Here is a 12138-nt window from a genome sequence, read left to right on the forward strand (position 1 = left end):
GTGTGTGTGTGTGTGTGTGTGTGTGTGTGTGTGTGTGTGTGTGTGTGTGTGTGTGTGTGTGTGTGTGTGTGTGTGTGTGTGTGTGTGTGTGTATATAAGTCAACTCCTTCAAATGCTTCATTCTCCGCTGAACCTCAGTGAATCATCACTTGAGCAGCTGAGCCTGAACTGAAGGTGAAGTAAAAACGCTCAGTTGATCCTTTTGTCTTTAATCTTGTTCACGTTTGAACGCGTTGTTTCTTTCTAACGTGTCTTTTCTCCCTTTTTTTATTTTTTAACAGACTCTGCGGCTGAAATACTGCTCATCCACCCGCCGTGATGTCTGTTCGGTGAGTGCCACAAACCAAACCCCGTTCAACTTTCTGCCATTTTTGTGAACTAACGCTTTAATAAGTGACTCTCTTTCCAAAACCCTTGTATCTAGGACTTGTTCCGGCTCCGTTGGATCAAGCTGAACAATTCGTCTCATTGACATTTGCGAAAGATTCCCACCTTTCACTAAACTTTTGTTTTCATCCATTTGTAGGTTCCAGCGGTGACACCGAGACACACGAAGGAGGTGTGTAGATAATGACTTTTGATAGAAAACTAGTGGAATTCCTTTTTTTCCCCCGTTAACTTGCATCATTATTCATCACCAGGTGAAAGAAGACGCCATGACTCACGGCCTGCAGACCGGCCGCTTCTTACAAAGTACATCCATTGAAGTCCATGCAGCCAGAGGTACGAGCTGCAAGACTGATTTTTTATTTTTAAATGTTATATTCCCCCTTGCTCGGTTTTTTTTTACGTGCATTTCTTTTTCAGGATTCTGGCCTGTGTGCGACTTCCTGCAGCAGTGGAAGCTTTTGTCCACAATCTGCCAGAGAAGCAGGTTAATCCCCATCCACTATCTGTTCTGTTTCGCCACAAGATGGCGCCAGAGGGTGGACTTTAATCTTGTGATTTCCTTTTATTGGACTTTTCCAAATGTGCTTGACCCTTTCGTCTTTATTTCAGACTCTGGGGATGATGTCTGAAGGAGTCATGCAGGAAGTCAACCCCTTCAAGTAATCTGCACAGGTACATTTCATGGAAACTGTTTGCAGTTGTGTTGAATAAACATATGCTCAAAGGCATTTAAACAAAGTTACTTGTTTGATTTGAGGTGAAGCATTTTGCTTTTATTTAATCTGGACTCTATTTTTTTCCACTCACTACCATAGTGCTTCCTGTTGGCCACATTCATGCAACAAGCTGCTAATTTGTAAGATGTTGAGCTTTGAATACTTCTCATGTTGGTGACATCTGGAGATGTGTTTTAAATTTCTACCATCCTCTCCTGCTTAATCTGGAGTAAATTCTCTCACGCTGTAGTCTTCTCTTCACTACTATAGTCCTTGTGTCCTTCCTGTTAGCCACATTCCAAAAAAGCTATCGGACTCATTCCGAAGACATGGAGCCATGAAAACTTGTTCTAATGTTGTAGGCTAATGTCATTTTTAAATGTCTTCCATTGTCCCCTTGCTTAAACCTAGAGTAACTGACTAAAAGTTTGGTTTAAATTGCCTTGATGTGTATCAAGCTTTAGTTTTGCATCTCCTTGATGCCCATGTCTAACTTTCAGTGCTTTAGATATTGTCCTCAAGTAGGAGTGACTTGTGTCCTTCCTGTTACCCACAATCCAAAAAGGCTTTAGGATTCATGCAACAAGCTGCTAATTTGGAAGACCTTGATCTTTAAATACTTGTGCTAATGTCAAATTTGTTTGAATGCAGATGCATTGTCTTCATGAATTGTGTTTAAATGACCCTAATATTTCTTGGTGTACTGCTAAGCAAGGGTCCATTTGTCATTTATGTCCAACTTGGTGTCTTGTCTTCTGCAGGATATCTATTGTCTTCAGTAGATAATGACTTTTAGAAAAAGAAAACTAGTGGAATTCCATTAACTTGCATCATTATTCATCACCAGGTGAAGGAAAAAGCCATCACACACGGCCTGAATCAGCCTCTTCACTTCCGGTTCTTCTTATTCCGCTTCTGCCCAGAGTCAGCATCACTTCCTGTTCAGAGTCACTCGGACAAGGAACAGAAGCTCCATCCTGAGTCCCTGCAGCAGACTTGCATTAGGTCATTTTTTTTTTTGTAACCACATCCTCAAATGTGCTCACTTGCTCACAGCAATTGTAGCAAATGGGGATAATGGCATCTTAAACTTAGTCCCTGCACCATTTTCTATAGAGGAATGTTGTTTTTTAACATCATGGCACACATGCATTAAGCCAGTGCTGCCTTGACTAGTGACTTAAATGTTTGTGATTCCTTTAACCAAATTAACCATTTACTGTTCTTTAAATTTCACATTCTCCTCTTGCTCTTTATTCTTATTAACTTGTTTTTTTTTTTCAGGATTCCTGACTTCCTGCAGCAGTGGAAGCTTGGACAATCTGCTAGAGAAGCAAGTAAATCTCCAGCGTCACTGTTTGACCACAAAATGGCGCCAGAGGACAGATTATAATCTGCAGTTTTCCTTTATTGACCTCTTACAAATGTGCTTGACCCTTTTTTCTTGTCTTTACTTCAGACTCTGGGAATGTTTGAAGGTGTAATGCAGGATGTGAACCACCTCAGGTACACTTCACAGAAACTGTTTGCAGTTGTGTTTAATAAACATTTGCTCAAAGGCACTTAAACAAAGTTACTTGTTGCATTTTGCTTTTATTCAATCTGGCATTGGTTTTTTCACTCTCATAGTCCTTCCTGTTGGCCACAAATGCAATTCATACAAGCTGCTAATTTGGAAGATGCCATTTATAAACTTCCTTGTCCCCTTGCTTAATTTGGAGTAAGTGACTAAAAGTTGGGTTTACATTGCTTTAGTGTCACAGCTCCTTGACTCATGTCTAACTTTAACTGATTTAGAAATTGCCCATGTCCCCAAGTTAGAGTGACTTATGTTGCGTCTTTTAACCACTATAGTCGTGTCCTTCCTGTTACCCACAATCCAAAAGGGCTGTTAGATTTGAGTCATTCATGCAACAAGCTGCTAATCTGCAAGACCTTGATCTTTTAATGCTAATGCTAATGCTAATGCTAATGCTAATGCTAACGCCAACACCTGAAGATGTAATTTTTAAAGGTCTTCCATTGTGCCCTTACTAAATTGGGAGTATCTGACTAAAAGTTTGGTTTAAATGACCTAGATGTGTTTTGTAGTGTTAGTGACTTATGTTGCGTCTTCACTGCTATAGTCCACGTGTCCTTCCTGTTAGCCACAATCCAAATGATTGTGAATACCCAGCCTTATGTTGACTGTCATTGTGTCTCACATGGACAATCTTTATTAGTGTTCTGCTAAACAAGGGTCCATTTGTCTATGTGTAACTTGGTGTCTTGTGTTCTGCAGGATGCTGTTGAGATGATGCTCCACTTGGCTGAGAAACCAGAAGCTCCTTGAAGAGACAACTGCACCATCATGTGAGTATGTTGTCTTGCAGCATGTCACCACTTCTGTGGTGTTTGTGTTGAAGTTGTTGTGCTTTGTCTTCCAGAATGAAGATGGACTCTCGCAAGAACTTCAGTTTTGTCTATTTGCTGCCATTTGGAAGAAGAGTGTTCAAGAATCCCTTGAGCTCTCATTGTCCAGAGAGAAACATGCGTTTAGATAGTGCAATGCAGGGATTGTTGTGTTTCAAAATAAAAACTTGAACTACACTTTGTTTCAAATTGTTTTTTCAAAAATATTCCAAGCATACTTTTTTTTTCATGTGTATCTTTATTATAAGGAACAGAAGAAGTAAAACAAAGTACATTCAATGAACCAGTTAACACTGGAGCTAAGGACAAAACATTATAACAAAGTACAACAACCAGAGAAGCTGCTGAATGAAGTAAAGTTAAACACAGAGAAAAAATTACTAAGTATAAAAAAAAAAATGTATTTAGTATAAACGTAGAAGAGATTACTAAGTATAAATGTAGAAAAAATGACTAAGTATAAAAAAAAAAATGTATTTAGTATAAACGTAGAAAAAATGACTAAGTATAAAAAAAAATGTATTAAGTATAAATGTAGAAAAAATGACTAAGTATAAATGTAGAGTGACACAAGCTGCACAGAGAATAATTATAACAAACAAGACTATCAGAGGAGCTGCTGAACTAAGTTAGACATTAACAAGATTAAATCTAGAGTTAAAGTCAAATAATCTGACAAAGTATAAACAAAATAAAATGCTAAGTTAACAGCTAACAATTGTCACAGAAACATGTTCAGCAGCTCTGTCAGTAATCAGTGACACAACTGCAGAGACAGTGGAGACTTGCACTTATCATTAAAGAAGTTCTCTTCAGTGATAAGTTTAAGACTCAAACACTGTCTCTGCAGTTGTGTCACTGATCACTGACAGAGCTGCTGAACATGTCTCTGTGAAAATGTACAAGTGTTAGTTTGCAGTTAGCTTTGAGTATTTTCTTTGGCTGAGAGAGAGAGAGGTGGTCTTCACCTGCTGAGACACACTGACATTATGGTTTAGACTGGATGGGCAATGTAATTGTGTGGTTATTTTGAATTAATCTGAGTTAGATCCTCAAGGGACTTGATTAGATCGTTTAATAAATAGACAGTACACTTTATTTAATGCTGTAACTTTATATTTACAGTTTACTGTTAAATTACTCAATGATTATTGATTGAAATCTTAACATAAGTCACTGAAGAAATGATAATAGTTCATGTTCAGTAGAGAAGGAAATGATAATATTTAGCTTTGGTCTAATAATCAGTTAAAGTAAATCTAATTTATGGTGAGCATGGGATTAAAGTAGCATTTTTTTAAAACGAATTTTTGATTATTTTTGTATATAAGATTGTATAATTACATAATGATTTTTTACATTTCCAAAATTGTACTCCTTTAACAACCCAATATTATATTTGTTTTACATTTACTTTGTGAACACTGGGTTTATTTATATTATAGAAACTGCACGAAAAAAGCAGCACGGTTTTCAAAAGACGACATTATTATGTTTGATTGTTGTAAAATTATATATAAAAAAACCTGATAGAAACATAGTACAATTAAGATTTTTTTTGGACACATTGTACAAAGTGACAATTCAGTTATTTAAAATATAAAGATACTATACAGAAAGATTAGTTTAACCATTTTATTTGGCAGGTTGAGCAGGAGAATTCAAAGTCTCTAGTGACAAAGACGATCAATTAGTTTTAGCTATTAATAAAAACAGGAATTGAAAGTTTATTTGAGGAAATTGTGAGAGTAATATCTTTAATGCAGTTTAAAAGTTTAAGACTTAATAATTCTAGTCATTCTATTGACAGGTCACTGATAAAATTAGAGCAAGTAAATATTAAAAGACATTTGTTGTTTTTTTTCCCCACAGAAGGTTTATTTTAAAAGTGGACAATATTAGCTATTATTTAAACAAATCAGGATTCATATGAGAAGACACTAATCTGTTATCTTACTAAAATGGATTAAAATGATCATCACGTTATATTTAAGAGCTTAAATTACATTTTAATCAAGTGAGAAGTAGCTAATTTTCTCATAGACTTACATTACATTTGAATCGAGTTAATTTTCAGAATTATCAGAATATGTCTACGTAATACAGTCTGTTTTTTGTTTGTTTTTTAAAATAGAATTAATCAATATAAATGGGTAGAAACTACATTGATATGATGTCTCAGCGTGGTAGAAGAAGCCGCTCACCGAGTCTTCATGGCGGCTCGTCTTCTTCATCCAGCGTGGCTTCTCCAGCAGAACATCCGGGAACTCTTGGCTTTGGCCGACACGAAACGACAGCTTCCTAAACAAAACGGTCACGGTCAGCGTCATAGTATAAAGTATGTCTTCAACATTAAAAACAATCATTTTTCAGCAGCAGTTACCACCACATGTTTGTCACCGCTGCTCCTCGTCCTTCCGGGTGTCTCCTCCTGCACCTGCGTGCGCGGAAGTTCTGAATGACAAACAGGAAGTGGAAGATTCCAAAAATAGTTGTATCTAAACTGCCATCCGGTGGACAAATGTGATAGTATTGCTACTCAAAAGTTGACACTGCCCTCCGGTGGACAAACGTAATATTACTGCTGCTCAACTCTTCAATCTTACATATACAAGTAGATTGATTCCAAGTCGAGGGATAATTAATTCACAGTTGCTCAACTCTTAAAACTGCCCTCCGGTGGACACACGTGATATTACGTGTAGATGAATTGATTCACGGCTGCTCAGATGTTAAAGCTGCCCTCCGGTGGACAAACGTGATATTACGTGTAGATGAATTGATTCACGGCTGCTCAGATGTTAAAGCTGCCCTCCGGTGGACAAACGTGATATTACGTGTAAATGAATTAATTCACGGCTGTTCAACTGTTAAACCTGCCCCCCGGTGGACACACGTGATATTACGTGTAGATGAATTAATTCACGGCTGTTCAACTGTTAAACCTGCCCCCCGGTGGACACACGTGATATTACGTGTAGATGAATTGATTCACGGCTGCTAAGATGTTAAAGCTGCCCTCCGGTGGACAAACGTGATATTACGTGTAGATGAATTGATTCACGGCTGCTCAGATGTTAAAGCTGCCCTCCGGTGGACAAACGTGATATTACGTGTAGATGAATTAATTCACGGCTGTTCAACTGTTAAACCTGCCCCCCGGTGGACACACGTGATATTACGTGTAGATGAATTGATTCACGGCTGCTCAGATGTTAAAGCTGCCCTCCGGTGGACAAACGTGATATTACGTGTAGATGAATTAATTCACGGCTGTTCAACTGTTAAACCTGCCCCCCGGTGGACACACGTGATATTACGTGTAGATGAATTGATTCACGGCTGCTCAGATGTTAAAGCTGCCCTCCGGTGGACAAACGTGATATTACGTGTAGATGAATTGATTCACGGCTGCTCAGATGTTAAAGCTGCCCTCCGGTGGACAAACGTGATATTACGTGTAGATGAATTAATTCACGGCTGTTCAACTGTTAAACCTGCCCCCCGGTGGACACACGTGATATTACGTGTAGATGAATTGATTCACGGCTGCTCAGATGTTAAAGCTGCCCTCCGGTGGACAAACGTGATATTACGTGTAGATGAATTGATTCACGGCTGCTCAGATGTTAAAGCTGCCCTCCGGTGGACAAACGTGATATTACGTGTAGATGAATTAATTCACGGCTGTTCAACTGTTAAACCTGCCCCCCGGTGGACACACGTGATATTACGTGTAGATTAATTAATTCACGGCTGTTCAACTGTTAAACCTGCCCCCGGTGGACACACGTGATATTACGTGTAGATGAATTGATTCACGGCTGCTCAGATGTTAAAGCTGCCCTCCGGTGGACAAACGTGATATTACGTGTAGATGAATTGATTCACGGCTGCTCAGATGTTAAAGCTGCCCTCCGGTGGACAAACGTGATATTACGTGTATATGAATTAATTCACGGCTGTTCAACTGTTAAACCTGCCCCCCGGTGGACACACGTGATATTACGTGTAGATGAATTGATTCACGGCTGCTCAGATGTTAAAGCTGCCCTCCGGTGGACAAACGTGATATTACGTGTATATGAATTAATTCACGGCTGTTCAACTGTTAAACCTGCCCCCCGGTGGACACACGTGATATTACGTGTAGATGAATTGATTCACGGCTGCTCAGATGTTAAACCTGCCCCCCGGTGGACACACGTGATATTACGTGTAGATGAATTGATTCACGGCTGCTCAGATGTTAAAGCTGCCCTCCGGTGGACACACGTGATATTACGTGTAGATGAATTAATTCACGGCTGTTCAACTGTTAAACCTGCCCCCCGGTGGACACACGTGATATTACATATAGATCAGGGGTCTCAAACTCAATTTGCCTGGGGGCTGCATGAGTTAGAGTCTGGGTGAGGCTGGGCCGCATCACAGGTTTCCCGTTGAAGGTCTCACCTGATTCACATACTACAGCTTCTCACCTTTCCAGTGATGCCCCATATGTCCATATTTACTGGAGAATTTCTTGTCCACTGAGCTACCTGAACTTCTCATCGTCAGGTTCTCTTAGTGCTTTTGACTGTTTACTTTGAACATTGCACTCACACAACAGTTGACCATCAGGTTTGAACTCACAACTTCAGACATACAAGTCTTTCTCTTCCAACACAAGCTATTCTTGCTGACTTACAACATTTTTTGAATAAGTTTTTTTGGTCCAGAATTTGACAAAAACGTCATACTATACTATTGTTACGTCCCCTGTCTAAAAGTATCAGGGAAGCAACACAATAACCAAAAGATATGCAGGTCAACGTGGAGTGGAATTGAATTAGAGCTTTATTTTCAACAATTTATCAAAAAGGTTCAACAAAGGTTTGTGAAACAGAAAATGGTGGGAGAAATGGGCCGAAGTGGTGGTGCCAAATCATTGAAATGAAAAGAACAAAACAAGGCCTTTACCAAAAAAATACATGTGTGGCACCAACCAATAAACCTAGCGTGTTTAACAGAAATTATACCTATGTGACGTAAAATGTAGGGCACTCGTTACCTAAAGCACCAAATCTCACCACCACAGAATGGAGTCAAAAACTAAAGCTCACAGACAGAGCAATTGTGAGGGCAAGATGGCATAGAGAGAGACGGAGATCTTGTCAGCAGGCACTTATGACTTGGCCCAGTCCATCACTGATTGGCCAACTCCTAATGCGGAACTGAGCTTCCCAGGTGGATCCCAATCAGGTTGTTAGCACCTGGGAAGAAAACAGAAAGGAAGGGAGGGGGGAAAGCAGAAATGCAAACACACACACCCACACTCCAGCCCTCTGGCTTCGCTTGGCACGTAACACTATGTAGTACATCATACTATACTATGTCATCCAGAATGTGACCATTTAAAAAAAAGAAAAATTTGGTCCAAAATTTGACAAAAACGACATACTATACTATGTCGTCCAAAATCTGACCATTTTTTTGAAAAACTGTTTTTTGGTCCAAAACTTGACAAAAACGTCATACTATACTATGTAGTACGTCATACTATACTATGTCTCCAAAATGTGACCATTTTTGGGGAAAAAAAATGTTGGTCCAAAATTTGACAAAAACGACATACTATACTATGTCGTCCAAAATCTGACCATTTTTTTGAAAAACGTTTTTTTGGTCCAAAACTTGACAAAAAACGTCACTATACTATGTAGTCCGTCATACTATACTATGTCTCCAAAATGTGACCATTTTTGGAGAAAAAAAATTTGGTCCAAAATTGGACAAAAACGACATACTATACTATGTAGTACGTCATACTATACTATATCGTCCAAAATTTGACAATTTTTTTGAAAAAAAAAATTTTGGTCCAAAACTTGACAATTTTGGAACACAAAAAAACAAAAATGAGCAGAAGCGTCAGAAACGCGTTTCTTAGTGAACACAGTTTCAGGTTTATTTTCCAAACAGAAAGATGCAGCAAACAAACAGGTTTTCACACAAGACAGCAAATCAGACACACAAGTACCAGGAGTGAAGTCGTGACTTTTCTATAATCTTGACTCACTTGCTCCTTACTAAACCGTGAAACAGTGAGCGTAACAGGACTATGAGGTAATTTTGTAATTTTTTGTCTGCTTAACAATTCAAACAAATCCGAGAAATCCCAACGTGAGCGTGTTGGATATTGGGATGGATATTATAATATAATAAAAGACTTGAACAGTGTCCAGCTTTTTCATAAATCAAAAGAAAGAACATCTTAGTGTAACCAGAGAAAAACCAGGCCGCGTATTAAGTGTATTAATGCCACATCTGCAAAATAAAAATCTGATCTGTATCAGGGTATATGTGATAAGTTTTTTAATCTTGCAATATATGTATATTGTGAAATCAATATTGTAAAAACAATATACCTACCAGTATCACAAGTGTTTTTTTACGTATACTGTAAAAATATACATCTTTAAGATTGGGTTTAAGAAAAACAAATGTATGCTAGCTCAGAGAAGTTCAGATAAAAAAGCAGTAGGTGGTGCTAAAGAGAAGATAACGATTTAGTTTTTTCTTGCTAGTTCTATCTTTTATCGCCATGTCTTGCACTATTTTTTTTTTGCGAAAAGCTGGATCGATATTGATGCGATATTTCTGCGTTACGCGTCAGTACCTATTACGACCACACTTAATTATCCCTTCCAGTGCGCGGAGAACGCAGCGATTATCATCACCACGTTTATTTGTCGTTACTGAAACAAAACAAACGTTCCCTGCGTGATGTGATGATGAAAAAAAAAAAAAATGATACAACAGCAGAGGGTGCTAGTCTCAAATTATGGGTGAGAAAACACTTTAAAAAAAAAAAAAAAAAAAGTCCCACTGTCTGTCCACCCACACACACTTTTTTTTTATAAAAAAAGAACGAGTCATAGATACTTTGTTCCTACAGGCAACAGATCAAACAACAGTCCGGGGTTTTCGCGTCTTCTTCTTGGTCGTCTGCACGTTAGCTTAGCTTCGTTATGAGGCCTGCGTCGTACTTTCCACGTCCGTAGAGTTCTGCCACAGTCGTAGGTTTGATGGTAATGTCGCAACTTCACCCGTTTCCGTCAAATCAAGAATCGTGATTTGGCAAACACAATGTTGACAATTCACAACTGGGATTTAATGCGAGTATCATCTATTTGCAACTCGCAGTGATGCCACCTGGTGGTTAATCACCATACTCTCATTTCCTGGGTGCCCTGGCCTGGATTTTTTTGAAATACATGATCTGTGGATCCAAAAAATAAATTGGCACCAGTGGAATGAACACATTTTTTTGGACCGTCAATTTCTGGATAATTTTTTTATATATATATTTTTGACACATTTTGGACGACATACTAATCTATGACTTCTTTGTCAATTTTTTTTTTGCTATTTGGATAGCATTTTTTTTCTTTCTTTTTTGTCAAATTTCAGATTTATTTTTCTGTTTTTTGTTAAATTTTGGACAACATACTAACCTACGACTTTTGTCAAATTTTGGAAATTTTTTTTGTGGAATGGAGCAAAAGGATCAATGGATGTATCCGTCTGTCAGTTAGCGTAGATGCTAACTTTTGTACAAATGGAACTACGACTGTGCGGAAAAGCTCGGCGGTTCTCTACGGGAAAAAAAACTACGACCCAGGCCTCGAACTCTCTCTCACTCAGTGCTTCCCGTAACATTTGATCGAGTTAAACACCGTTAGCCAATCAAACCGTCACAATTTCTCCATTGTTTTTTTTTATTTTATTTGAAAGATAACAGAGACATGTTTGAAGAAAAAAAACAAAACAACAATGATCAAAAACAAAAACCAGAACATAACCTGCTACAGTCAGTACAGTCTACTGCAGATGCAAACGGAATGGACTCATTTAACCAGCTAGGGATTCGTACGTGACGTTCAACAGGTGCCCCGCCCACATCACACCGTATGTCGCACTGAAATCGAGCCGCTCATTTTTGGGTATGTTACGCAAATTAATTTACGCACTCTTTTCAAAAACGCACACAAAACGATCCAACTCTGTTTGGGACTCAATGAACCAGTTCCGACAGTCTCCGATTAATATTTATCAAATGTCACAAAACGCAAAAGCGTCCACAGGTCAAGGTGAACAAGTATAATTTTGTGGACGTACAGAGACGGAAAATTTGGCGACAGTTTGGACATCAGCCTCGTTCAGACCAGGCGGTTCGTTCCATTTGTAGTCGGAACTCGGGAAATTTCGAGCTCGGAAGCCAGACACAACCTCACGTGCCCCTGAGAGTTCAGGACTAAGCGGGGTGAACGTGGGCGTAAAATTACGTTGGTAACTGACTGAACTTATCGCAATTGTTCAACTTCTAATTCACGCGTCAACACATACACACACACACACACACGCCCAAATATGTCCTGAATGCATCTCCATCTTCAAAAACATCCAGAGGTGGCGTCACTTCAGGACGCGTTTGACGACGGCGCGACGAGGCTACATCCAAACTGCTGCCATTTTTTTCCAATTCCATCATCACATGACACCCGCCCGACATCCAGGACAAGTGTGAAAAATATCAAACGAGTCTTTCTCAACGGGGGTTAGATTTCGATTTAAA

The sequence above is a fragment of the Microchirus variegatus genome (genome assembly GCF_963457635.1).
Source record: "Microchirus variegatus genome assembly, chromosome: 21".
Taxonomy (NCBI): Eukaryota; Metazoa; Chordata; class Actinopteri; order Pleuronectiformes; family Soleidae; genus Microchirus; species Microchirus variegatus.